Below are 5,538 nucleotides of genomic sequence, written 5' to 3' on the forward strand. Positions count from 1 at the left end.
TTGTCATTTTACCACGGTGCATCAAAACCCTCCCTTTCCTTCAGCCGGAGTCGCTCCCGGTTGAGTCGTGGCTCATCCAGGCTTCGTTGAAATCTCGCTTTAATGTTTTTCTGGGGGTTTTTTTGTTTTGTTTTGTTTTTCCCTCCAATAATTTTAATTTTCTCCTAACACCCCCCAAGAAATTGCAGCCGCTTCTGCTGGTCCTACCCCAGTCCTACAAAGACCACCGGACACGGGCAGCATGGGGTCAGGGGCACGAATCTCCCCATGACACTGCCCCCTTCCACTTCACAAGATGCTGAGGAAGTTGTGCCTCCATCCCACTGCTAAAAGATGAACACCCGTTCTTGGTTGTTCTTTTTTTTTTTTTTTTTCCCCAAAAAGGAGGAGAACTCCTACTAGAATGGCAGGCGTGAGGGAAGGAGCACTTGGTTCATAGCTGGGATGCGGACAGTCCCTTGGAAGGTGCAGGGAGACTTTCACAGCAGGACCAGGTCTTGTGGCCGCTGCCCTGACGGCTGTGCTGTGGCAACTTACGGCGTGTTTCTCGGCATGGTTTGAAATATCCCAGGTGCTAGGACCTCACCCCGCTGTTTTGGCTTCCCTTGTGCCAACCATAACCTGTGACAGGCCTTTGACACAGATTAAATAACTGCAGGCGAACTGCACTAGTATCCTGAAACAGTTTTATAATCCTTTCTCTAAAAGAAAATATTTTTTTTTAACGATTTTGTGTTTTTTCCAAAAAAAAAAAAGTCTCCCTGAGCAGCTGTGTTTACTATCAAGCCTGCTGCTGGGCACGCTTTCCTGGCAGTGTTTTGTACACCGCGCGTCTTTCAAGTGCAGACTACAGAAGATGTTGATGCTTAAATAGAAAGGGGCAGAACTCTGCCTCAGTGGCAGCGGCAGGCTGAGCCTGAAAGGTGACGATCTCTTCCCAGGAAAAATGAGCTCAACTTCCATAAAATACAATGAAATTAAAAGACTAAGCAGCTCTTCTATTTGCTTCTGAGGGTGGAACGCGAGTGGCTCAGACGGGTCTGGGCGCCCTCATGTCCTATGAGGACAGGCTGAGAGAGTTGGGGTTGTTCAGCCTGGAGAAGAGAAGGCTCCAGGGAGACCTTAGAGCCCCTTCCAGTACCCAAAGGGGCCACAGGAGAGCTGGGGAGGGACTTTTTAGAAGGGCATGTAGTGATAGGACGAGGGGAAATGGCTTCAAACTGGAAGAGGGAAGATTTAGATTAAATATTAGGAAGAATTTTTTCGCTCTGAGGGTGGTGATGCACGGGAACAGGTTGCTCAGAGAGGTTGTGGCTGCCCCATCCCTGGAGGTGTTCAAGGCCAGGCTGGATGTGGCCTTGGGCAACCTGGTCTAGTGGGATTGGCACTTAGATGATCTTTAAGGTCCCTTCCAACCCAAACCATTCTACGATTCTGTGATTCTATGAACACTCTCATAGCCCAGTTGTCTGTGATTTTCACGGTGGTTAGCATACACTTCTGCATTTTATGACTTAATCTCAATCTTACGTGTCTTTCACCCCGATTCCTGTTGATTACTTGATTATCCCTCTGAGGGGCTGGAGAGGTACACCCCCTCCACCCCCCCCAATTTCTTTTCTGTATTTTCCTACACTGGGGCCAGCGCACTGCATGGCACGAGGTGGGATCTCTGAACCCAGCACTACTGTACAAACACAGTTCAGCGGTAAAACCTTGAGCATCTTGAGCGACTGTGGGAGACGTTAACTCCTCACAACAGAACAGTAAACATGTATAAACCTCCTTGGAACTATAAATCACCACAGAGCAGCAAAGCATTGTAAAAGGTAACGATTGCCTCTTGCTAGGAAAAGTAATCACAGGTTCTTGTTCAATCAGGCCTCGGTCAGACTTTCCCAAATGTCCCCGTGTTTCGTTGTTTGGGAACAAAAGGGATTTTTATTTTTAAATTGCACGAGCGTACCTTCTACCATTATGTCAGAAGTGGAATGCGGGATTGTGTTTAAACAGTATTTCCACGTGAAGCTAGAACGAACAGGTTTGATGGCGAGTACCAGGACTTACCCAGTTTCTAACCTCTGTCCTGTCAAAATAATTGCCCTTCTATCGCTACTTATTTCCCTGGAGAACAATGTCTGTTACCAGCACTGGCAGCTCTAACACCGCAAATAGAGCAGCCCGCATTTGTTCAGCGGTTGGAAACATCAGCTGTGAAGCCAGCGAAGCCAGATGACCTTGGATTTGGCTTGACTTTGCGTTGTCTCTCTCACTTGCTTCATGAGAAAGTTTATTTCATAAGCAAAAACCCTCCTGCTAAAAATACAGCTGAAAAACACTCATCTGCACCCGAGGCATTGTGTTCCAAGTCCGGGTGTTGTGCTGGCGTGATGCACCGCTGACAGCAGCTAAATACAGCTGAGAAACTGGATACACGGGGCAAATCAGCCCAGAAATTGGCACCATTGGTCTAATCTGTAGTGTTTCGAAAATATCAACCAGTCCTAAATTAATCTGGTGAAATGAAAATATTTTAATGGTGCCCGGAGTGGATACCAAGAAGGCTGAAAAGGTTTCTGGGCTGGTTTGTAGGCCTGTATGTAAAGATGAAGATGAGCAGAGGTACTTGTGCCAAAGCCCAGTGTAGAGACCTGAGGACAGTTCTGCGGGGAGGAAATCACCCCAAAATTACAGCCCTCCTCCGAGCAGGACCGAGTTCAGGTCACTGGAAAAAAAAACTATGTCTCGTTCATATCTGGTTGTGTGTGAATCCGCATTGCTTTTGGCTGAATTATGCCCTTCGGCACGGTGGGTGGGTGAGGTCCCGGGGGGGGTCCCAGCCTGGCGCAGCCGTGGTGGTGGCCGTCAGACCCCAGGTCACTCCTTGGCGCTCAGGGATTTCATGAGGATTTGGAAATGCTCTTTGGGATCCAGAAACAGGAGCGGTGCCATGGCTTTGCTGTCCCACATCGCCTGCCTGACCTCTGCAGGAGACCCCCCCCCCCGGGTGACCCCTCTCCCAGCCCGGGTGCCGGGACGATATGGCTGATGATAGGCACCGCCAGTGCACACTCACCCACTAATTAGTTTGCCATTTAGCAGGAACTGCCAGATGTACGTGCTAAATATCAGTCACGTCTGCAGCCTGGCTTCCAGTCGGACAGCTCTGGGGTTTGCCGGGAGGAGCGCCCCGGTCCCCTCGGCCATCGCCCACCCCGGCTTGGTGGTCGGCTCTGCATCCCCGGCAGCGGGGAGGCTGCTCCTGCTCCATCACCCGCTCCCATGCGGGGTGCAAACAGGTTCTTTAATCACTCGGTTTATCGGGTGCACTTTCAGAGACACGCTGTCACTAAACAAAACAGAGTAATTTAGTTGTGACCAGTAAAATCACAGTCAAATGATAGCGAGCATCTCACCAGCCAACCTACACCGGTAACCGCTGTGTATAAAACCTTTTTAACTGACCTCTGTTTGCGTTACAAAGATCAGGCAGTAAAACAGAGACTGGTTTTGTTTTACAAGCAGCAGAAGAGGGGAGGGAAGTGCCCCCCCTCCCCACCCCTGGTTCCCGCACGCCTGGCACGGCGCGGTCAGCCGGTGGCTGGCGGGAGCGGGACTCGATCCGTGCCGGGGCTCGCGCCGCTGGGGTGCAGGTACCACTGCTCCGTGCCATTCTGCGAGCCAAGCGGTTGGCTCCAGGATGGGAGGGATGGGGCAAACGCCGGCTCAGGCAGAGCTCCCTTCATCCTGGGTGTTAATGACGTTGACCACCGAGTCCCGACTCGCCCCGCCGAGGCTGCGCTCCTCCGAGCTGGGGGAAACCGGGCAGGCTCTCGGCGCAGGACCGCGGCAGGCTGCACGCTCAGGCAGCGGTTTGTCATTGGTGGGGTTTCCCCAGACCCGCTCCGTAACTAATTGGTGTGACAGGGAATTAGTTCCACTCATTTGTCTTTTGTGCCGTAGAAGCGTATGGGGAAGAATAACCAGCCTGCCATTGCTCCGGCGCCTAAAGATGCGGTAGCTGCGGGTGGGCTCAGGCCCCAGGGATGCCACGCCGTCCCGGTGCAGGCCAGGGAGCGCCAGTGAGGCACCGGCCGGGACAGAGCACCGTCAAGATCCCCACGGGCCAGTGCTTTATGGTCCTTTGCAATGTTCTGGGGGAAATGTGAAATATTTTGTGACCGATGACTTTTTATAACAAGAACAAGAGCGAGGATGATTACTCTTTGTGATTATCCAGGGGAACAGGTTGTACCTTTCAGGATTCGTTATGTAAACTTGGGTGAGAAGGTCTTAAAACACAAGGGAGGAAGGCGCTGCAGCAAGAGGCGTTGTGAAAACAGTGTGATTCACCGTGGCTCCGGCCGGCACCTGCATTCAGCCACGCTTCGTGGTGATCGCATCTTCCCTGGAACTGTGGCACGTTTTAAAGTGCAGGTGAATAAATCTGGTGAACACACACATTTTTCCATCTCTAGAAACATATTTGGACAAAGTACACGAGTGGAAGGCGACAGAAGCCATCCCGTATCAGCATGCTGGATGGGGCCAGGCTTGTTTGGCTGCCTGGGGGGTTGCCCTGGGGCGGGCAGGGGGCAGGCAGGTGGAGGATGACACCGGTCCGTGTCACTTGGCCTGACAGGGGGTTTGCTGGCGAGCGTCCCCTCCTGCGCTTCGCCTCCTGCTGTTTTTGGGACCGCTGCCTGATGGGAAGGCTGCCAGGGCAAAAGTGCCGTCTGGGGCGGCGTGGGGCATAGTTCCGGGAACGGTGCACAGGGCCGGCAGCCCACCTGCGTGCCCGCCAGCGCGGGGGAGCTCGACCCTCCGGGGGGATGCGGCACCCATGCAGCTCCTCCTGGAAGGGAAACTGAGGCAGGAGCGCAAGGCTGGGAGAGCCAAGGTGGTGCAGGAGTGTTACAGGAATGTGCCAAGGGATGGCTGATGATACAAGAGAGGACAAAACCCAGGAACATGTTGTCCGCGGCCCCGAGGGCGGGTGCGATTCCCTGTTTATACCTCGGGCTGTGTTGCAACCGGGCCGGGGAGCAGGCGCGGCTGCCGGGTCAGCGCCCCGAGCCCGCGGCTGCTCTCACCCGGGCTGAAGGGAAGAGCCCCGGTGCGGCGCAGCCGGCTGCTGCAGGAACCCGCCACACGGCATTCCGCCCTGTGCCGCAGGGATGGCCGGCAGAGCCCCTGCCCACCGCCGCCACCGCCACCATCGCTAACACCAGCGCCACCCTGGGGCTGGGGCATCCTGAACCCCCACTGCTGTGGAGAGGGATGAGTAGGTTGAGTGGGATGAGTGAGTGGGATGAGTGAGTGGAGTGAGTGGGAAGCCCCCTCATGTGCTCTGGAGTGGGATGGGCAGCTGAGCGGGATGAGTGGGATGTGGGAGAAGAGCGTTTGCTTTGGGGAAGAAGGGGGACAGACGGAGAAAGAGATTTCATAAAAAACCCCAAGGGATCGGCGTGCCCTTGCTGCCAGAAAGCGTCAGTCCCAAGAGAAAAGCTCTTTAGGAGCGACGCGGTTGGAAAATTG

The sequence above is a fragment of the Charadrius vociferus genome, unplaced genomic scaffold, assembly GCF_000708025.1.
Source record: "Charadrius vociferus isolate BGI_N301 unplaced genomic scaffold, ASM70802v2 scaffold600, whole genome shotgun sequence".
In the NCBI taxonomy this organism is placed as follows: Eukaryota; Metazoa; Chordata; class Aves; order Charadriiformes; family Charadriidae; genus Charadrius; species Charadrius vociferus.